Here is a 24,545-nt window from a genome sequence, read left to right as displayed (position 1 = left end):
ACACGGGTCCGAGGCAGACTCGGATCCTCCCGCCTTGCTCGGTTAACCCGAGCGCGCCCGAATGTCATCATCCCGCGGTCGGATTCTCGCGGGATTCATATTCTATATAAGGAGCCGCGCGTCGCCGCCATTTTTCACTCGTGCATTGGAGATGATCGTGAGAGGACGTGGCTGGCGTCCTCTCAGTTTCTATGTTCAGTGGGATGCAAATTGTGCTGCAAATATCTGTGCTCAGTGTGCTGCAAATATCTGTGCTCAGTGTGCTGCAAGTGCAAATATCTACGTTCTCTGCCTGAAAAACGCTCCATATCTGACTGTGCTCAGTGTGCTGCAAATATCTGTGCTCAGTGTGCTAATTGCTTTATTGTGGGGACTGGAGACCAGCAGTATTATATAGTAGGAGGACAGTGCAGAGTTTTGCTGACCAGTGACCACCAGTATTATACGTTCTCTGCCTGAAAAACGCTCCATATCTGTGCTGCATTGTAGTATATAGTAGGAGGACAGTGCAGAATTTTGCTGACCACCAGTATAACTATATATATAGCAGTACGGTACAGTAGTCCACTGCTCTACCTACCTCTGTGTCGTCAAGTATACTATCCATCCATACCTGTGGTGCATTTCAGTTTTGCACAGTTTGCTGACCACCAGTATATACTATATAGCAGTACGGTACAGAAGGCCACTGCTCTACCTACCTCTGTGTCGTCAAGTATACTATCCATCCATACCTGTGGTGCATTTCAATTTTGCACAGTTTGCTGACCACCAGTATAACTACATATATAGCAGTACGGTACAGTAGTCCACTGCTCTACCTACCTCTGTGTCATCAAGTATACTATCCATCCATACCTGTGGTGCATTTCAGTTTTGCACAGTTTGCTGAGGGTCTGGGACTCCAGGTCGACAACAAAAAGGTCGACACACCTTAGGTCGACGCCAATTGGTCGACACACATTAGGTCGACATGGAAAAAGGTCGACATGGACAAAAGGTCGACAGGAACAAGGTCGACATGGAAAAAGGTCGACATGAGTTTTTTATGTTTTTTTTGTGTCATTTTCTTCGTAGAGTGACCGGGAACCCCAATTAGTGCACCGCATCACCCTCGCATGGTGCCTTCGCTCCACTCCGCTTCGCTCGGCACAGATTACCGTTCCAATCGTAGTCCACGTGGATCGTTAAGTATGAAAAGGTTCCAAAAAAGAAAAAAATTGTGAAAAACTCATGTCGACCTTTTTCCATGTCAACATTGTTCCTGTTGACCTTTTGCCCATGTCGACATAAGGTGTGTCGACCAATTCGCGTCGACCTAAGGTGTGTCGACCTTTTTGTTGTCGACCTGGAGTCCGGATACCGTTTGCTGACCACCAGTATATACTATATAGCAGTACGGTACAGAAGGCCACTGCTCTACCTACCTCTGTGTCGTCAAGTATACTATGCATCCATACCTGTGGTGCATTTCAGTTTTGCCCAGTTTGCTGACCACCAGTATATAATATATAGCAGTATGGTACAGTAGGCCACTGCTCTACCTACCTCTGTGTCGTCAAGTATACTATCCATCCATACCTGTGGTGCATTTCAGTTTTCCCAGTTTGCTGACCACCAGTATATACTATATAGCAGTACGGTACAGAAGGCCACTGCTCTACCTACCTCTGTGTCGTCAAGTATACTATCCATCCATACCTGTGGTGCATTTCAGTTTTGCCCAGTTTGCTGACCACCAGTATATAATATATAGCAGTATGGTACAGTAGGCCACTGCTCTACCTACCTCTGTGTTGTCAAGTATACTATCCATCCATACCTGTGGTGCATTTCAGTTTTGCACAGTTTGCTGACCACCAGTATATACTATATAGCAGTACGGTACAGTAGGCCACTGCTCTACCTACCTCTGTGTCGTCAAGTATACTATCCATCCATACCTGTGGTGCATTTCAGTTTTGCACAGTTTGCTGACCACCAGTATATACTATATAGCAGTACATTACAGTAGGCCACTGCTCTACCTACCTCTGTGTCGTCAAGTATACTATCCATCCATACCTGTGGTGCATTTCTGTTTTGCACAGTTTGCTGACCACCAGTATATACTATATAGCAGTACGGTACAGTAGGCCACTGCTCTACCTACCTCTGTGTCGTCAAGTGTACTATCCATCCATACCTGTGGTGCATTTCAGTTTTGCACAGTTTGCTGACCACCAGTATATACTATATAGCAGTACGGTACAGTAGGCCACTGCTCTACCTACCTCTGTGTCATCAAGTATACTATCCATCCATACCTGTGGTGCATTTCAGTTTTGCACAGTTTACTGACCACCAGTATATACTATATAGCAGTACGGTAGAGTAGGCCACTGCTCTAACTACCTCTGTGTCGTCAAGTATACTATCCAGGACCCGCCTCTCTACACACCTTGCTCAGGTGTCTCCATAGGTGTGCGCAGGGGGGGTGCCTGGTGCGCACAGGCACCCCCTAATGTCCGGCACCCCGATCTCACATGCCTGATGCAGCAATCGCCGAGCAGGCTGATTACTGTACCCTCTACGCCTGGGTTAATCAAGGGTGCCACTGCCACTGGCTTTCAAACTCCCGGCTCCATTTCCATATACAAAAACAGCGTGATGTGATTACGTCATGCTGCTCGCACGCCCACCCGTCACACGCCCACCTCGCTCCTTCTATGCTATGCCAACGCCAGCCACTGATGAGCTGCAGAATGCAGCCAGCGTTCCTCTTATGAAGACAAATTCAATACTGGCAGGCGGTCAGCAGCAGCATTGACACGTCACTCATTTTTCCAGCAGCAGCAGTACTAGTCTGCGACTGTCAGTGTCAGTGAGTGACTTGTAAGTAAGCTGCTGCAGCTTGCAGGGGAAAGAGAGGAGGAGCCAGACCAGGCTGAGGAGGAGCAGTGTAACTGCAGTAAGTGCCATCAGGGGTGTTTGTTTGGTGCACACCACAACATCTGACAATGGGGGTCATTCCGAGTTGTTCGCTCGCAAGCTGCTTTTAGCAGCTTTGCACACGCTAAACCGCCGCCTACTGGGAGTGAATCTTAGCTTGTCAAAATTGCGTACGAAAGATTAGCAGAATTGCGATTAGAAATTTCTTAGCAGTTTCTGAGTAGCCCCAGACTTACTCGGCATCTGCGATCAGTTCAGTCAGTTTCGTTCCTGGTTTGACGTCACAAACACACCCAGCGTTCGCCCAGACACTCCTCCGTTTCTCCAGCCACTCCCGCGTTTTTCCCAGAAACGGTAGCGTTTTTTCGCACACACCCATAAAACGGCCTGTTTCCGCCCAGTAACACCCACTTCCTGTCAATCACATTACGATCACCAGAACGAAGAAAAAACCTTGTAATGCCGTGAGTAAAATACCTAACTGCATAGCAAATTTACTTGGCGCAGTCGCACTGCGGGCATTGCGCATGCGCATTAGCGACTAATCGCTCCGTTGCGAGAAAAAAATACCGAGCGAACAACTCGGAATGACCCCCAATGTACCTACTTTATTAGGATTGGTACAAGTATGGATATTTTATATTGCGTTGATCGTCAATAGATGGTGTTAGACATGCCCAAAAGGCGGTACTAGACACACCCTCTGACGGTGCACCCCCTAATAAAATGTGCTGCGCACGCCTATGGGTGTCTCACGTCTGGTGCAGTGCTCAGTATTTCTAGATGGTTACGCTCCTGACTGCATCTTCGTTTCCAGCGGCTGCTGTTATCTACGCCGCCTAAGCCAGGCGACAGCACACAGCATTCCATCTCCTCTCCGCTGCACAGCACTTGTGGGCAACGCAGGACACCCGACTGGGGACGCCCGGTAAACGGACCAGCCCATCGGAGAGGTATCAATTACTGAATGTTCACTGGCCACATACAGTCCATCTACCATTGGAGCCTAATCATTGCACCCTCTGTTTATTATTGTGCTTAATTAGCAGCATTTATTTCCAGCTACGGAATATGGACTTCAGCTTTTCACACTACAGCTGCAGCACCTTATAAGTTTCTGAATTATGTTGACACTTTGAGATAAGTGACTGAGCATTATTCATTCCTTCTTCATTGTTTTTAATGTTATCATATCTTACAGTTTGTATTTATTAAATCTGTTCATTTTACAATTTATACGTTGGCTCTCTTCTCATTATACTTTCTGACATTCAGCGCAGCCTTTTTTTCTTGTTATACTATCCATCCATACCTGTGGTGCATTTCAGTTTTGCACAGTTTGCTGACCACCAGTATATACTATATAGCAGTACGGTACAATAGGCCACTGCTCTACCTACCTCTGTGTCGTCAAGTATACCATCCATCCATACCTGTGGTGCATTTCAGTTGTGCGCAGTATATAAAGTAGTAGGCCATTGCTATCGATATATTACTGGCATATAATTCCACACATTAAAAAATGGAGAACAAAAATGTGGAGGGTAAAATAGGGAAAGATCAAGATCCACTTCCACCTCGTGCTGAAGCTGCTGCCACAGCGTGTATCTAGCATTAGTGGCTGCCCATTATTACACATTGTGTACCTAGCATTAATGGCTGCCCATTATTGGAGGTAATTGAGAGTTGATCGCAGCAGCAAATTTGTTAGCAGTTGGGCAAAACCATGTGCACTGCAGTGGGGGGCAGATATTGCAGAGAGAGTTAGAGTTGGGTGGGTTATTTTGTTTCTGTGCAGGGTAAATACTGGCTGCTTTATTTTTACACTGCAATTTAGATTTCAGTTTGAACACACCACACCCAAATCCCCTTTTCCACTTACGAGCACGGGTCGCAGCCGGGAGCCTGACACGGGAGCTGCCCCCTGCTGCGACCCGTGCTCGGCCCCTTTCCCATCAGCAGTCACAACCCGGCATATGCCGGGTTGGTGACGCTTCTAGTAATGCGGCAGGGGCGGCGCAGGGAGATCACATGATCTCCCAGCGCCGCCCTTCCATACAGTGTAAATGGGAGCCGTGTCGCTTCGACACGGCTCCCGTTTACACTACAACCCTACCCGGATCAGTCCCGTGTCCTACCCAGGTAAATAGCCGGGTAGGATTCACGGGTCACTTGATCCGGGTTTACCCTTTTCCACTTGCAAAAAACACGGGTAAATGCGCGCCCCCGTGCATTTACCCGTGTTTTTTGAGCTAGTGGAAAAGGGGTATTATCTCACTGCACATGTTATATCTGCCCCCTCTGCAGTGCACATGGGGGGTCATTCTGACCCGCTCGCACGCTGCAGTTTATCGCAGCGGTGCGATCGAGTCAGAACTGCACATGCGCCGGCGCCGCGGCGCATGCCAGAAGGCCGTCGGGCCGCTACGATCGCCTCTGCCTGATTGACAGGCAGAGGCGGTCGCTGGGCGGGGTGGAACAGCTGGGCGGACCAAACGGGGGGTGGGCCGCAGTGGCTGCGTGACGTCACACGTAGCCGCTGCGGGCCGGGGAGCGATGAGTAGCTCCTGGCCAGCACGCTAAAGCTGCGCTGGTCAGGAGCTACTCTTGAAGTGCAAAGGCATCGCCGCTGTGTGATGCCTTTGCACTTCTGCGGGGAGGGGCACTGACATGCGGGGCGGGATAGCCCTGTGCTGAGCGTCCCCCCGCATGTCAGTGTGAATGATCGTAGCTGCGCTAAATTTAGCACAGCTACGATCATCTCGGAATGACCCCCATGGTTTTGCCCAACTGCTAACATATTTGGTGCTGCGATCAACTCTGAATTAGGCCCATTGTGCAGTGTGTACCTTGCATTAGTGGCTGCCTATTATTGCGCAGTGTGTACCTTGCATTGGTGGCTGTCTATTCTATATATTTACATTATAAACATTTCTGATTTGAAGAATGTCATAACTCAATGTAGAAGCTGATTGGAACTTTGCCAACTTGTAATTTTATAAGTGATCCAAATTCAAAGTAAATTGGGGAAAAATGCTGGAATATTTAAAAGTGGAAGATTTAGATAACCGGTTACAGTATATACACATAAGTGATACGTTTAGTAAAAAACAAGTTTTATGGTAAGAACTTACCATTGTTAAAACTCTTTCTGCGAGGTACACTGGGCTCCACAAGGAAAGACATAGGGGTGTAGAGTAGGATCTTGATCTGAGGCACCAACAGGCTGAAAAGCTTTGACTGTTCCCAGAATGCATAGCGCCGCCTCCTCTATAACCCCGCCTCCCTGCACAGGAGCTCAGTTTTTAGTTAACCAGCCCAATGCAGTAGCAGGAAAAGAGACGACAGCAGTTAGTAGCCACATACACCACACTCTCACGACAGGAGAAGTGTCAGCGGCCAATGCCATACCAACCCAAAGAAGCTAAGTGCGTCAGGGTGGGCGCCTTGTGGAGCCCAGTGTACCTCGCAGAAAGAGTTTTAACAAAGGTAAGTTCTTACCATAAAACTCGTTTTCTGCTGCGGGGTACACTGGGCTCCACAAGGAAAGACATAGGGCATGTCCTAAAGCAGTTCCTTATGGGAGGGGACGCACTGCAGCGGGCACAAGAACCCAGTGTTCAAAGGAAGCATCCTGGGAAGCGGCAGTATCGAAGGCATAGAACCTTATGAATGTGTTCACGGAGGACCACGTAGCCGCCTTGCACAATTGTTCAAGGGTCGCACCATAGCGGGTCGCCCAAGAAGGTCCCACAGACCAAGTAGAATGGGCCGTAATGTGAGCAGGAGCTGAGAGACCAGCCCTCACATAAGCATGTGCAATCACCATTCTAATCCATCTGGCCAAAGTTTGCTTGTGAGCAGGCCAGCCCCGTTTGTGAAATCCAAACAGCACAAAGAGAGAATCAGATTTCCTAATAGAAGCAGTTCTCTTCACATAGATACGAAGAGCCCGTACCACATCCAAAGACCGCTCTTTGGGAGACAGATCAGGAGAAACAAGTGCCGGAACCACAATATCCTGGTTAAAGTGGAACGAAGAAACCACCTTAGGTAAATATCCGGGACAAGTCCTAAGAACCGCCCGATCATGGTGAAATATCAGATATGGGGAACTACAGGACAAGGCACCCAAATCCAACACTCTTCTAGCTGAAGCAATAGCCAGCAGAAACACCACCTTAAGGGAAAGCCACTTATGATCAGCTGAACCAAGAGGTTCAAACGGAGACTCTTGTAGCGCCTCCAAAACCACCGACAAGTCCCAAGGAGCCACAGGCGGGACATAGGGAGGTTGGATACGCAACACACCCTGAGTAAAGGTATGCACATCAGGTAAGGTCGCAATTTTTCTCTGAAACCACATCGACAAGGCAGATATTTGAACCTTGAGGGAGGCCAGACGCAGGCCTAAGTCCAGGCCCTGTTGAAGAAAAGAGATTATAACAGATGTTTTCAATGATGTGCGCAATAGACCTTGGAGTGCAGCTATATCAAGTGCAAAGAGAGGTGTACCCCACACTTCAGGAATCTAACAATGGAAAAAGAAAGTTTTCACACATGAAAGTAGCGCTCACCAAGTGACATGCTACTAAAGGCTTTCATCGTTGCGGTGATTGCCTAATGTGTAAGACTGTTAAGGCCCCAGTGAAAAAAATCACGGAATATACGGTTAATGGCCGTACATATCCCATTCGGGATTTTATTACGTGCCATACCAAAAATATCATATATGTGCTTGAATGTGTATGCGGCCTTGCCTACGTTGGCAAAACAGGAAGGAGTGCCAAGGTGAGGTGGGCCGAGCATGTATATAATATTCGGAAGGGCCTCGAATCTCACAGTGTTTCCTCACACTTTAAAAGGATATATAATTCCAATACAGGTGTATTAAGGAATTTTTGTAATACAACAGAAATGGAGAACTAGGGACTTAGACAAGAGACTCTCTCAAGCGGAGATGAAATCAATACACCGTTTAGGTACCCTTAGTCCAAGGGGACTGAACGGTGAATTTGAATTAAAATGTTTTTTAACCTAGTTCGTTCACTCATTTCAGCACCTATTTTTTACACTGTCTTTTACTCTAGATCTGTGTATATATCACTGGTAATTGCTGCTATTTTTTTCTTTTCTTTTTTATATGTATTATATATATGGATTTATACTAGTCCGGGACTTTGTCATTATATCTGATAAGATACTTTACTGCAATGGAACAGTTCGATAAGAGGATTGGACGATGGTCCTGTGCGTTTCCTGGTCAGTGGAACGCATGTGAACAGCAAGGATATCCACGGTGTATGGTAAAGGGAAGCCGAATTGACGACTTCCGGGTATGTGGAACGCAGTTGACCCGCACCGACGACTTCCGGTCTCCGGTAATCATCGCGCATGTGCGCTGTTCGGAGCGCGATCTGTGGATGACGATTGGAGACAGCTGGGATCATCATTTAGTAAGGTTTAAAAGCACTACTCTGGAGCCAGTAACCCACGCTTCTGATGAAGGACATTTGGTCCGATACGCGTTAAACGTGGCTCTTGCTTTTAATTTGTGACTGACCCTGGGACATCTGGACACAATCACCTCCTGTTACCCTGCATGCTGTTAGCCACTTGGAGAGACTGTGCACATCTTCCAATACCATCTGCTGTGGCTGCAAGGAATCTTTGGGTGATATAATATTTGTGTTATCCTATGGAGTCTTATATGACATGCTTTTGTTCTTTTAACTTCTTGTAAGTTTTAACTGTGCATTAAAACCAGTGCGTGTTTTTACCAAAAGTACTACACCATGGTCTGTGTTTAATGGTGCCTCGTATTTCATGCCCATTCATACTGGGGAAAGAGGAACTTATCTTTCAGGTCTCTCTGGGATATCATCAATTCCATTTCGAATATTGGTGTTTGAAACAAGGATCTCCTAGAGTGAATCTCTATCCTCCATTTACCAGCTTATGAGGAATACCAATCAATTAAGGGTGAATGCATTTTATACTAGCTGATTATATTTATACATTCTTGCCTGCTGAAGAAAAGCCAACAACTTGGCTATACTAAACTTGGAAGCGTCATAATCGTTAGATGAGCACCAAACGAAGTAAGTATGCCAGAACCTATAGTAAATCCGAGCCGAAGCCGGTTTCCGGGCCCGCAACATAGTTTGAATGACCGCCTCAGAAAACCCTTTAGCCCTTAAGATGGAAGCTTCAAGAGCCACGCCGTCAAAGACAGCCGGGCTAGGTCCTGGTAGACACAGGGGCCCTGAACGAGGAGGTCTGGGAGTTGTGGAAGTAGAATTGGACGCTCTGACGATAGGCCTTGCAGGTCTGAGAACCAGTGCCGTCTGGGCCACGCTGGAGCTATGAGAAGCAGATTTCCTTTTTCTTGCTTGAACTTCCGAATTACCCTGGGCAGGAGTGACACCGGAGGGAACACGTATGGCAGCCGAAACCTCCATGGCACCGCCAACGCATCCACGAATGCTGCTTGAGGATCCCTTGTCCTTGCTCCGAAGACCGGAACCTCGTGATTGTGTCGAGACGCCATCAGATCTACGTCTGGAAGGCCCCACTTTTCCACTAGGAGTTGAAACACTTCTGGATGGAGGCCCCACTCGCCGGCATGTACGTCCTGACGACTGAGAAAGTCCGCTTCCCGATATGGCCGGTAGATGGCATTCCGCCCATTGAAGAATCCGTGAGACTTCCTTCATTGCCAAGCGGCTTCGAGTACCGCCTTGATGATTTATGTAAGCCACTGTGGTGGCGTTGTCCGACTGTACTTGAACAGGACGGTTCTGAATGAAATGCTGGACCAGGTTCAATGCATTGAAGACCGGCCGCAATTCCAGAATGTTGATCGAGAGGAGAGATTCCTCCTTGGACCACCGACCCTGAAGGGAGTGTTGCTCCAGCACCGCGCCCCAACCTCTTAGACTGGCATCTGTCATAAACAGGACCCAGTTGGATATCCAGAATGGACGGCCCCTGCACAATTGTCGGTCCTGGAGCCACCAGAGCAGTGACAGACGGACCTCCGGAGTCAATGAGATCACGTGAAACCTGATCCGGTGAGGCAGGCCGTCCCACTTGGCTAGAATCAGCTTCTGGAGGGGGCGAGAATGGAATTGAGCATACTCCACCATGTCGAATGCTGATACCATGAAGCCCAGCACCTGCATCGCCGAATGTATCGACATTTGCGGACGAGAAAAGAAGCAACGAATCCTGTCCTGAAGCTTCAGGACTTTCTCCTGAGACAAGAACAACCTCTGGATGTGAGTGTTCAATAGCGCTCCCAGGTGCACCATGCTCTGAGCAGGGACCAGGGAGGATTTCCTCCAGTTGATGAGCCACCCATGGGCTTGTAGAAACTGGACAGTCATATCCAGATGACATAGGAGAAGTTCTGGGGAATTTGCCAGGATTAACAAGTCGTCCAGATACGGCAGTATCCTGACCCCTTGACGGCGGAGTACCACCGTCATCACCGCCATAACTTTGGTGAAGACTCGCGGAGCCGTAGTTAAACCAAAAGGTAACGCCCGAAACTGGTAATGGAGGTTGCCAGTCGCAAACCTCAGGTATTGCTGATGTGACGCTGCTATAGGAATATGCAGGTAAGCATCCTGTATGTCCAGGGAGACCATGTAGTCCCCAGGTTCCAAGGCCAGAACTATAGAGCGAAGGGTTTCCATACGGAACTTGGAAACCTTCACAAACCTGTTTAATGCCTTGAGGTTGAGAATGGGCCGGGAGGACCCATCCGGTTTCTGGACTGGAAACAGCGGAGAATAGTACCCCCGGCCCCTCTGCGCAAGAGGCACCTGTACTACGACTCCTGTATCCAGGAGGGTCTGTACCACCGAATGTAGAGTGTTTGCCTTTGTCTGGTCCAACGGGACGTCTGTCCGGCAAAATCGATGAGGGGGTCGGTTTTTGAAGGCTATGGCGTAACCTTGAGTGACGACTTCCCGTACCCAGGCATCTGAAGTGGTCTTCAACCATTCCTGGGTATACCCTAGAAGCCGGCCCCCCACCCTGGGATCCCCCAGGGGGAGGCCCGCCCCGTCATGCGGTAGGCTTATCAGTCTTGGAAGCTGGCTGACGGGCCGCTCAGGCTCTTTTGGGTTTTGGCTTACCAGGTTTGGAAGTGCGGGCCTGCTTGTTGTATGCCTGACCTTTTGCTTTACCTGAAGGACAAAAGGGGCGAAAGGAAGTACCTTTAGCCTTCGACACAGAAGGATCGGTACTTGGCAGACAGGCAGTTTCGGCAGTAGCCAAGTCAGCCACAATCTTATTTAAGTCCTCCCCAAACAGAATATCTCCCTTGAAAGGGAGTACCTCCAGGGTTTTTCTAGAGTCCAGATCCACAGACCAGGATCTCAGCCACAAAATCCGGCGAGCCAGGACTGATGTAGTAGAGGCCTTGGCTGCTAGGATACCGGCATCAGAAGCCGCCTCTTTAATATAGCGAGAAGCTGTGACCAGAGCCGGCCCTAACCAATATGATGCCCTAGGCAAGATTTTGTCTGGTGCCCTCTAGCACCACCGCTGGTTCCGCCACTGACTTGCACCTCTTTCCCAGCACCATCACCCCCCACCCATAGCAGTCCTTATTTTGGTGTTTGTACCCCCTATATTTTAAATTGGAACAGTTCGCACATTTGGCGCACAGCCCAAAAAGGGGTGTTTTTTTGCTGACAAGGGGTATGGCCACACAATAGTAACCCCAATTCCAATTACGCCACACAGTACTGCAAGTTTATTCACATTTGATCATGCGATAGTGTCCATAATTCATATTACATCCCACAGTAGTATTACTTTACCTTATAAACACTACTCCTTACAGTAGAGCCCCTTATTCACATTACATCACACTGAATTGCTCCTTATTCACATTACACCACACCCTATTGCTCTTTATTCATATTGGACGACACAGTAGTGCCCTTTCTATACGCAACGCCACCTAGTAGAGCACCTTATACACATAATGCCACACATTAGTAATGCCCCTTACACATTATTAATGTCCTTATAAACATAATGCGCCTTACACATTCTGACAACCTTTATTAATGCCCTTTTACACGTAATGTCCCTTACATATATGCAGCACATTATTAATGCCCTTATACACATAATGACACACATAGTGCCCCTTACATGTTTGCTGCACATTATTAGTGCCCCTATACACATAATGACACACATACAGTAGTACCCTGTTACACATGTGCCGCACATTATTAATGCCCTTATACACATAATGACACACATAATGCCCCTTACACATATGTTGCACATTATTAATGCATTTTTATATGACACACATAATGCTCCTTACACATATTCCGAACACTACTGCACAACCAACCCACTCACATGCACTAAGCACTCACACTGCCACTAACACTGTGACCTCTGTCTCTGCTTGGATATAGATGTGTCCTCATAAATCTTGCCTCAATGCTAACATCGGGCACCTTTTTTATGAAAATGCATCTTATTTGCATTGCTATGTGGCTAGGATGCACAAGCAGATTCTGCTGATTAAAATGATATGCAGCATGCCTATATACTGTGTGTGACTGTGGCTGTATCTGCATAAGAAATGCTACACACATAATATAGGCATGCCGCATATCATTTTAATCAGCAGAAGCTGCTGATGCCCCTAGGCATATCAACTGCCCTAGGCAATTGCCTAGTTTGCCTATGCCTATGGCCGGATCTGGCTGTGACAATATATGACAAGCATTGTCTACAGGGCCGTCTTTTCGTATGGGCTCAATGGGCTCTTGCCCAAGGGCCCCAGGAGTATAAGGGCCCTAGGCTGATAGCTGAGGGTCCCCTCTTTCCAGGGGTACCAGATTTTTGAAAATCGGTCCTGGGGAACCGGAGATATCCGACTTGAAAGCAGTGGTCCCCATCCAAGCCTGTTAATAGCTCTTCCCAGCCAGATGTCTCGGGTTCTGTCTGACTTAGAGTTTTTCTGAGGGTATGTTCCAAACGCTGGGACTCTCCCCTTTTGCTGGACACTGGCAGCTTGTCTCTACTATGCCCAGAACCAGAGATATCAGCCTTCCAGCAGATGGTGCCTGCTCCAGCTCCACACGCCTAATATGCAGTTTTAGATTTCTGTTGAATTGCTCTGGTTCCTGAGCTCTGATCCCCAAGTCCCCAGAACCTTCTGAAAGGTGTCCCCAGTACCTCCTGAAAGGTATCCCCAGTACCTCCTGAAAGGTGTCCCCAGTACCTCCTGACAGGTGGGACTCTCTAGTTTTTATCCCATTCAAAGCTAAGAAATATATTTTCAGGAACATGAGATATCTGCAGTCAAGCAAGCTGCCCTCCCACCAGAAAATGATAAATATTAAGCCCACTCCACTATCCACCCCTCCCCTGCGTATTAACCATCCCCTACCACCCTGGAAGTCATGTACCAGGGCTTCTTCATTCAGCCCAATGCCTCCTACAGTTTAGCCCCACCTGTGCAGTAAAGGAGTAATTAGCAGAAAGTACTGCTCCAAATCCTACATGCTGAGCGGAAGATAGAACATGCCCGCGGGACATCAAAGTTGCAGCTGATAGCACCCCCAACCCTACCGCTGAAGGGTGGGTAGGGGCCCCAGTGCATTGCTGTGCCCAAGTGCCTACACTGCTGTTAAGATGGCCCTGATTGTCTAGCATGGTCAGAAGAGATTCCAGCTTCTAACTCCAAGGCCCATGCTTCAATAGCCTCTGCAGCCCATGTTGCTGCAATAGTGGGCCTTTGTGCAGCACCCGTGAGGGTGTAAATCGCTTTCAGACAACCCTCCACACGTTTATCTGTAGGCTCTTTCAGAGACGTGACGGTAGTGACAGGTAGAGTTGAGGAAACCACCATCCTAGCCACATGTGAGTCTACTGGAGGAGGCGTTTCCCAATTTTTAGACAGTTCTGGCCCGAGGGGATAGCGAGCCAGCATCTTCTATTGATGCGCAAACTTCTTACCCGGGTTTCCCCAGGGTTCCTGACGTATATCCACTAGGTGGTCAGAGTGAGGTAAAACTTGTTTAACCACCTTCCGACGCTTGAACCTATCTGTTTTTTTAGGAGGGACGGATGGCTCGGGATCATTCGTAATCTGTAAAATTAATTTAATAGCCTCCAAAAGATCAGGAACATCCACAAGTGAACTACCCTCCCCATCAGCCGTATCTGAGTCAGAATCTGTGGGGTCAGTGTAAGTGCCATCTTCATCAGACGAGGTGTCAGTGACAGCAGTGGATTGTGAGGAGATAAGAGCTCGCTTACAGGACCCCTTGGACTTAGGCGAGCGAGGGTCAGACTTTTTAATAGTCAGGGACTGGTTCAACTTCTTCAATTGAGCAGATAAATCGTCTGCCCATGGTGGATTAGCTGCAGGGACCACATACGGTTGCACCGGCATAGGGGGTCCCATAGGGGGTGTTAGTTTATTAACTAGCGTATATATAAGCGTAGAAAAAGCAGCCCACGGTGGGTCATTATGTACCTCCGTTGCCACAGTCCCACTGGGGGGCAAGGAGCCCCCAGAACCAGAGCCCACAGCTGCTATATTCTCCTCATAGGGATCTGTGGCTTCAACAACACCAGCAGTGTGTTCAGCCCCAGAACCATTACCTTCAGAAGCAGACATGATATAACTGGCAGTATCAGGTAACACAGTACAATTGGCAGCAGCACAATACCTCTTGCCCAAACCCCTGCGCAGTGTAGTTAGCACAAGCAGAGATATAGGCCAGATATGGTGACTAAACTCACAGAGAAAAATACGTATCAGAGTATATCTTGTGAATATCCTATATTATTATAAAACCAGACGCACCAAGCCCCCTCAGGTTATAGAATATAGGGATAGCAAGTTGAGTGAGAGACACGGATGGAAACTACTCAGCAAGCTAATGCACACACATATAGTCACTGTTGTACAATGCAGAGGTTATTACTAACAATAATACTGCACTGGACCAGCTTATATAGCTATGTAGTCAATAGATATAACACTGCACAGTAAGAACTGGATGTATATCACAGGGTAATTGTACTAGAAAACCCTGACTAAATGCACTCTTTCTTAACTAACACTGTCTAATAGGCAGGTAGAATACTTAAGTGTCATGTAAAGTCACAGCGCTGACAACCAGGCGGCTTTACACAGGAGGATTTGCCCAAGCAGTCCCAGGAACAGTGTAGCTGAGAGATAATGGCGCCCAGACACTGACAGGGAGTGAGGAAGAGACAGATATGCAGCTCCAGGGTGGGAACATTTGCGGGAAATGGTGCCCTGGGGCTGGGGGAGGGGCTCCAGGTCTAAGCCTTTTCCCCCTGCTGGCAAAACCACGGGGTACTGTGGGCTACTATTAAAATGGTTTTAAGAGAAAACCTGACCTGCACCCATGCCCTGGTGATCTAGTGGGATCGCCTGTACTGCCACAGTGTCCACCGCCAGCGCGCGCGGCCCGCCTCCCACTGACCGCGACGGATTGCGATAAAGTACGGGTCCCACTCACCATCTCCCGAAGCGTGGCCATGCGATCCCAGAGAGCCCCCGTCGTGTGTGCCTGACCATGGAAGAAAACCGGAGCCTCCTGCTGTAGTTACCCGGCAACCAGGGCTCGGGAGTGTACTGGGGAGAGATGGAGCTGCAGCAGTGAATGTCAAAAGACATATACACACTGCTGCTGCCCTTGAAGTCTTCACTTTTCTTCTAAAAAGCTCTTCTCAGGGCTGCCCAGCGCAGCCCCTCTGTTATGTGCCTGCTATCTTCGGCACCAACTACAAAACTGAGCTCCTGTGCAGGGAGGCGGGGTTATAGAGGAGGCGGCGCTATGCATTCTGGGAACAGTCAAAGCTTTTCAGCCTGTTGGTGCCTCAGATCAAGATCCTACTCTACACCCCTATGTCTTTCCTTGTGGAGCCCAGTGTACCCCGCAGCAGAAACCTAATTGTCAGAGGTAAAAAATTTCTCTAAAAGATTGACTTTCATTGCTATGATGATGCTTGATAAGGGGTTATCATGGTGGAACATACTGAAGAAACTCCATTGAAAGGAATAGGCTATAGAAATGAATAGGGTAATATAAATCAATTTGTCATAAACATCAGTGAAGCTGGACACTACTGGTAATTGGTTTTTCCCCCCAAAATCATTGATAGACATTAAGGCAAGCATGTCCAAACTGCGATCTTCCAGCTGTTGTGAAGCTACATATCCCAGCATGCCCTGACATAGTTTTGCTGTCAGAGAATGCTAAAGCTGTGACAGGGCATGCTGAAATGTGTAGTTTCTCAACAGCTGGAGGGCCGCAGTTTGGACATGCCTGCATTAAGGGCTATTTCACACTGGCCGGTTTAAACCGGCCGGCAAAAAGCCACCTGGTTTTTGCACATGATTTGGATCCTTTCACATGGAACGGCATTGTGCCGTGTTGAAGGATCTGGGCATGTGTAGCAGTAGCAGTAGCCGGATGGCAGGTGTCCAACTCGGTGGATATTGACATCTGAAAATAGGATTTTGGTACCTACCGGTAAATCCTTTTCTCGTAGTCCGCAGAGGATGCTGGAGTCCACATTAGTACCATGGGGTATAGATGGGTCCACCAGGAGCCATTGGCACTTTAAGAGTTTGAGAGTGTGGGCTGGCTCCTCCCTCTATGCCCCTCCTACCAGACTCTAGAGTCTACAAACTGTGCCCGAGGAGACGACATACTTCGAGAGAAGGACTTAACACAGATAGTGGTGAGATTCATACCAGCTCACACATACAAGGAACATCAAGCTAACTAGCTTGAACTACTCAGCAACAGCTGAAACATTACTTACCAAGTAACTATGCAGTACTCAACTAAATCGAAGTTGTACTGAACCAGATAACAACAGCAGGAAAACGAAGTGCTGGGCGGGCGCCCAGCATCCTCTACGGACTACAAGAAAAGTATTTACCGGTAGGTGCCAAAATCCAATTTTCTCTTATGTCCTAGAGGATGCTGGGGTCCACATTAGTACCATGGGGATGTACCAAAGCTCCCAGAACGGGAGGGAGAGCGCGGAGGCTCCTGCAGAACTAATTGACTGAACTTCAGATCATCAGAGGCCAAAGTATCGAACTTGTAGAATTTTGCAAACGTGTTCGATTCAGACCAAGTTGCAGCTCGGCAAAGTTGCACTGCTGAGACACCCCGGGCAGCCGCCCAGGAAGACCCCACCTTACGAGTAGAGTGGACCTTAACAGATTTTGGACACGGCAGTCCTGCCGTAGAATAAGCGTGCTGGATAGTGAACCTAATCCAACGAGAAATAGTCTGCTTCATAGCAGGACACCCAATTTTCTTGGGATCATATAGGACTAACACAGAGTCTGACTTCCTGTGACGAGAAGTTCTCTTCACATAAATCTTCAGAGCCCTCACGACATCCAAGGACTTTGAAGTAATTGAGGAGTCAGTAGCCACTGGCACCACAATAGGTTGGTTGATATGAAATGGAGAAACAACCTTTGGAAGAAACTGCTGACGAGTCCGGAGCTCAGCTCTATCTTCATGGAAGATCAAGTAAGGGCTTTTGCATGATAAAGCCCCCAGCTCAGAGACATGCCTAGCAGAAGCTAAGGCCAACAAAGTGACCGCCTTCCATGTAAGAAATTTGAGCTCCACCTCCTGTAGAGGTTCAAACCAATACGACTGGAGGAACTGCAACACCACGTTAAGGTCCCATGGCGCCGTAGGCGGTAAAAAGGGAGGTTGGATATGCAGAACTCCCTTCAAAAAGGTCTGAACCTCAGGGAGGGCAGCCAATTGCTTCTGAAAGAAAATGGATAGGGATGAAATCTGGACCTTCACAGATCCCAACCTCAGACCCATATCCACTCCTGCTTGCAGGAAGAGGAAGAAACGTCCCAGTTGAAATTCCAACGCAGGAAATTTCCTGGACTCACACCAAGAAACATATTTCTTCCAAATACGATGGTAATGTTTTGACGTTACCCCTTTCCTAGCCTGTATGAGGGTAGGAATAACTTTCTTCGGAATACCTTTCCGAGCAAGAATCAGGCGCTCAACTTCCATGCCATCAAACGTAGCCGCGGTAAGTCTTGATAGGCGAACGGCCCCTGCTGCAGCAGGTCCTACCGAAGAGGAAGAGGCCTCGGCTCTTCTTGCAGTAGATTCAGAAGGTCCGCATACCAAGCCCTTCTTGGCCAATCTGGGGCAATGAGGATCGCTTGAACCCTTGTTCTCCGTATGAGCTTCAGGATTCTTGGGATGAGTGGGAGTGGTGGAACCATGTACACTGACTGGAACACCCACAGAGACACCAGGGCATCCACTGCCACTGCCTGTGGGTCCCTCGATCTGGAACAATAACGCCGAAGCTTCTTGTTGAGAAGAGAGGCCATCATGTCTATTTGGGGAAATCCCCAAAGATCTGTTATTTCCTTGAAAACCTCCGGATGGAGTCCCCACTCTCCTGGATGGAGATCATGTCTACTGAGGAAATCTGCTTCCCAGTTGTCTACTCCCGGAATGAAGATGGCTGACAGTGCCAACGCGTGTTTTTCTGTCCAGAGGAGTATTCTTGTCACCTCTGACATTGCCGCTCTTCTCTTCGTTCCGCCCTGTCGGTTTATGTAAGCCACTGTTGTTACGTTGTCCGACTGCACTTGGATGGCCCTATTTCTCAGAAGAGGTGCCGCCTGAAGTAGACCGTTGTAGACGGCTCTTAGTTCCAGGATGTTGATGGGCAGGCCGGCTTCCAGGCTTGACCGCCGCCCTTGGAAGGTTACTCCTTAAGTGACTGCTCCCCAGCCCCGGAGGCTTGCATCCGTTGTTAGCAGGACCCAGTCCTGAATCCCAAACCTGCGGCCTTCTAGTAGGTGAGGCAATTGGAGCCACCAGAGGAGAGAAATCCTTCCCCTTGGCGACAGACGAATTCTCTGATGCATGTGGAGGTGAGATCCTGACCACTTGAGATCCAGTTGGAAGGGCCGAGCATGGAACCTCCCGTACTGGAGAGTCTCGTAGGAGGCCACCATCTTTCCCAATAGGCGAATGCATTGATGAACTGACACCCGGGGTGGCTTCAAGACATCCCGGACCATGGATTGGATCACCAACGCCTTGTCCCGCGAAGAAACAGCCGCTGCACTTCTGTATCCAGGATCATTCCCAGAAATGACAATCTCCGGGTTGGTTCCAAATGTGACTTTGGAAAATTCAGAATCCACCCGTGACTCTGGAGCAGTCGCGTTGTGAGAACAATGGACTGCAGCAGCTTCTCCTTGGACGATGCCTTTATCAGGAGATCGTCCAGATAAGGAATGCTGTGGAGAGTCCGAATGATGGCAGGGCCTGGAACTGAAAATGACAGTCCAGCAATGCGAAGTGGAGATAAGCCTGATGCGGCAGCCAAATCGGAATGTGAAGGTACGCATCCTTGATATCCAGTGATACCAGGAATTCCCCTTCTTCCAGACCTGATATCACTGCCCTGAGAGACTCCATCTTGAACTTGAACTCCTTTAGAAAGGGGTTCAACGATTTTAGGTTCAGAATGGGCCTGACCGAACCATCCGGTTTCGGTACCACAAAAAGGTTCGAATAGTAACCCTTTGTCAGCCTGTGAGGTGGTACCGGCACAATGACTTGTGCCTCCACCAGCTTTTGGACAGCGTCTTGAAGCACTGTGCTGTTCTCCAACAGAATTGGTCAGCCCGACTTGAAAAAACGATGAGGAGGGAGACTTTGAAATTCCAGCGTGTATCCCTGAGACACAATATCTACTACCCAGGGATCCAGGCCAGACGATACCCAGACATGACAGAACTGTCTGAGTCTACCTCCCACAGGCCCCACCTCTGGGCTGTCGCGTCCACCGTCATGCAGAGGATTTTGGGGTACTTCAAGCAGGCATTTGTTCCTGGGAACCTGCAGTGGCAGGTTTCTTGGACTTAACCTTACCTCCCCTAAAGAAGGTATTGGATGATCTGGACTTTCTGGGCTTGTTAGGCTGAAAGGACTGCTGCGCAGCTGAGGAGAAGGATTTCTTTGGAGCAGGTGCTGCTGAGGGAAGAAACGGAGATTTACCTGCTGTAGTGGTGGATATCCACGCGTCTAGAGCTTCCCCAAAGAGAGCCTGACCTGTATAGGGTAGCGACTCCACACTTCTTCTGGATTCCGTGTCGGCCGACCACTGGCGAAGCCACAGTCCCTGACGAGCTGAAACAGACATGGAAGAAATTCCCACAGCCATGGAACCCACGTCTTTCATGGATTCTACCATAAAACCTGCAGAATCATGAATGTTGCGTAAATACAATGCAACGTCATCCCTATCCATCATATCCAAATCCTCAATTAAGGCAGCCAACCACTTCACTATAGCTTTTGCAATCCATGTAAACCACCTTTTTTGAGTGTCTGGACACAGATGCGTCAACAATCGGCGGGTTTTCCCACTTTTTCCTATCCTCCTCAGGGAAAGGAAAAGCTACCAGAATCCTCTTAGGGATCTGAAACTTCTTTTCAGGGTTCACCCATGCTTTTTCAAATATAGCATTCAGCTCTTTTGACGCAGGGAAGGTTAGCGAGGCTTTCTTATTTTCAGTGAAAAAAGCCTCCTCAACCTGCTCAGGTGTGGTATCATTTAAATTTAACACATCCCTGATAGCCTCTATCAACAATTGCACCCCCCTTGCAAGAGATGCGGACCCCCGCAACACATCCCCGTCACCATCTGTAGTGTCAGAAACGGTATCCGTGTCGTCTTTTGTGTTACCTACACAAGCGCATGTCAGTGGGGGTATATAGCGGGGTGACCCGAGGTACCATACAAAGGCTATACAGCCAAAGAGGTCTGCAATACCTGGGTTGCAGATTCATTACTGGCAACCCTGTCAGAAATCTGAGAAATCCAAGTCTTGATAGAGGAAAACCACTCTTGTTCCCTTGCTGGAATCTGTGCTAAACCAGTGCTAACCTGATTACATAGAATGGGATCATCCTGGGAGGATAAATCCTCAGCAGCAAACAGTATGACAATGTATCCCTGGACATTGCTACAGGTGACCACCAAACACTCCACACCAGGGCCGGATTAAGCCTTCGGGGGGCCCAGGGTACTAAAGACAGGGGAGCCCTCACCCTCTCATCAGCACTGCTCTCCCCCCCCCCATAGTTATGCCTACTGTGTGTGTACTCCTCCTCCCACAACAGCAATTTCCTGTACCCACATACAGAGCAGGATTTATACTTTATTGGGGCCATAAGCAAGAAATCTGTTTGGAGCACCCCTCCCTCAACTGCACGCAATTATGCAATTTCACTCACACACTGCTCCCCATTGCCACACACACACACACACACACACACACACACAGCTCCATAGCTGACCACAAACACACACACACACACACTGCCTTACTGACACGGACATCCCTTAATGACACGGACATCTCTTACTGACACAAGCACCTCTTACTGACACAATTACAACACCCCTTACTGACACCAACACACTGACATAGACACAGTTACTGACACACACACATCTCTTACTGACACAAACACTTACTGACACACACACCCATCTCTTACTGACACAAACACACTTACTGACACATGCCTACCCAGACACCACTTACTGTACTGACAGATAGCCCTTATGGACACAGACATCATATTGGCAAATACATACCTGCTGACAGACATCCCTTACTGACACAGATACCTGTTACTGACATACACAATACAAATATACTTACTGACACACGTCCCTTACTGATACAGACATCCCTTACTAACCCACTTACTGACATATCACTTACTGACACCACTTATTGACCATGACTCTCTTTACTGAAACACACACTTACCGACACCACTTATTGACACACACACACTGACACAAACACACTTCATGACACACTTGGCAATCACATCTCTTTGTAGCTTAACCTTTTGCACTTGTTATCAGCAGAAGCTGGAGGTCTCGGGTCTGACTCGTCTCTCCTCTCCTCTTCTCTTCTAGTCCGACTGACTCCGCACTGGGTGTTCGTCTCTTCTCAGTGACACTGGGAGGAGGCGTGCCCCTGCAAGCCAGAGAGCTACTGCTATAGCTCTGTAACTCTTCGTGCAGCTGCTCAGCAGTTGTGTCTGAGGCAGAGCAGCTCAGCCGGGGGGCCCCTTGAGACAGGAGGGCCCGGGTACATACCTCCAGTGACCCCCCCTTAATCCGGCTCTGCTCCACACACACACACACACACACACACACACACACAGGTGGGGTTAAGACAGAGTTTCCCCCCCAAGAATGGCAAGAGAGAGACAGAGATTGGAGCCAACTCACACCAGCGCTTTTTAGTAAGGAGAAACCCCTTATCAGCGCTGACTTGTGCTCCTTAATAGGACACACAGTCAATATAACAGCCTCCCCTCCCTTCTACAACCCCCTGGTACCGTTATACAGTAAGCTGGAGTTGCTGTGGAGGGACCAGTATCTTCCTTTCAGCTCTGCATGCAGGAAAATGGCGCTGGAACGCTGCAAGGTCCGCTCAGAGGAGAAGCCCCGCCCCCTTAATGGCGCTGTCTTCCCGCTCTTATGATGTTTAAACTGGCCTGAGGAGTTTTGCTGGCTGAGATCCCTGGACCCCGACAGGCTTGCTGACCAGTGTGTGTGGTAAGCGCTGGCCCAGGGCGCCCCTCACAGCGCCACACTATGTGCCTCTGGTACCATCCAGGAGCGCGGTTAGCACCGCGCTCCATCCCCATTTGCCGCCATCTTCACACCGGCTCCCCCGCTTGCTAGGGGGGGTCGGTGACTAACTCACCACTCACTTCAGCTCTGTAAGGGGTCGGCGGTATGCTGCTGGGGCGAGCGGTTCCCCTGTTGCGGTGACCGATCAGAACCCTCTGGAGCACAGTGTCCAGTCTGCGGAGTCAGTGGCTCAGACCCCGCAGGGTGGACACTGCTGCCCCCCTTAGTCCCACGCTGCAGGCAGGCTGTTGCCAACAGCCTCCTTTAAAATAAAAAACTCTAAAATAAAACTTTACCAGGAAAGCTCAGGAGAGCTCCCCTAGCTGTGACCGGCTCCTCTGGGCACATTTTCTAAACTGAGTCTGATAGGAGGGGCATAGAGGGAGGAGCCAGCCCACACTCTCAAACTCTTAAAGTGTCAATGGCTCCTGGTGGACAATTCTATACCCCATGGTACTAATGTGGACCCCAGCATCCTCTAGGACGTAAGAGAAAAGCTGCTATCTTCTACAATACTTAATTTAAAAAAAATACACAACCAAAAACCGTGAGGCATTTTGCCGCGTGGTGAAAACCAGCCAGTGTGAAATAGCCCTAAATGTAACTAAATGTGTGATCAAAATTAGAGAACCAAGGGCAAGTACCAGCACTGGAAATTTTAGCATCTGGGGAGAGAATAGTATTTGACACCCCGCAAATCCCAGAATTTAACTGAAAATATTAATTTCATATATATACCCCCTTTCACATTTATGCCTTGGGCTGCTACCCCACAGGCACAGCCCTAGTTATGACCTTGGGGGTGATTCATATCTGATCACTGGGCTGCTGCGATCAGATAGTCGCCACCTCTAGGGGGAGTGTAAATTCTGTGTAAATTCGCTGTGCAAGTGTGCGATTGCATGTGTATGCCGAGCTGTGAAAATTCACTTTGTGCAGTCTGTGCACAACCCAGGACTTACTCCTCCAGTGCGATGAGAAGAGGCTGATTGGTGCCGGTGCTGATGTCAGACACCCTCCCTGAAAATTATTGGGAATGCCTGCGTTTTTCCGGACACTCCCTGTAAACGGTCAGTTACCACTCAAAAAACGGCCTCTTCCTGTCAATCACCTTGCGAACGCCCGTGCGATTAGATTTTTCACACCATCCCGTCGCTGACTGGTGATGCCCATTGTTGTTGTCCGATGCACGTGCGCATTGCGGTGCATACTCATGCGCAGTTTGGACCTGGTCGCTCGCTGTGCGAAAAACGCACAGCAGCAATCAGGTCTGAATCGGGCCCCTTATTCCAAGATTGACACCACAAGCCAATCACATTGTGTCAGGGAGTCCTTGGGTTTATTTTATTGCGCTATGGTGCTCAGTGTGAACAGTTCACATTTTTTTTTTTTTTTAAATCAACATTTAGATTAAAAGAAGAACATCTGGTTTGTCTTTCTCTTTTGGATAACAAATGATAGATACAGTATTTCCCTTTGGATTAAAAGAAGAAAATATGGTTTGGTTTATCATTTTGGATTGCAAATTAAGGTCATTTCCCATTGGAATATAAAATCTAGTTTGATTTTCCCTTTTGAGTTTGTAAATTAGAGTAATTTCCGATTCGATTAACAAAAGGACATCTGTTTTTACTTTCCTTTTATCAGAAACAAATTAAGGATTTTTACAATTGAGATTAAATACTTCAGAATGCAATTGTATACAAATATAGACACACACTAGTGATGACCATCAAAGGTCTATGGTTTTTCACCATTACTAATTAATCATAGATTAATGTCCAGTCAGCGGAGGCTGCACAGGCACATGTGTATGGCAGACCAGCGCTCAC

Source organism: Pseudophryne corroboree, chromosome 2 (genome assembly GCF_028390025.1).
Source record: "Pseudophryne corroboree isolate aPseCor3 chromosome 2, aPseCor3.hap2, whole genome shotgun sequence".
Classification (NCBI taxonomy): domain Eukaryota; kingdom Metazoa; phylum Chordata; class Amphibia; order Anura; family Myobatrachidae; genus Pseudophryne; species Pseudophryne corroboree.
This window is presented reverse-complemented; position numbering follows the sequence as displayed.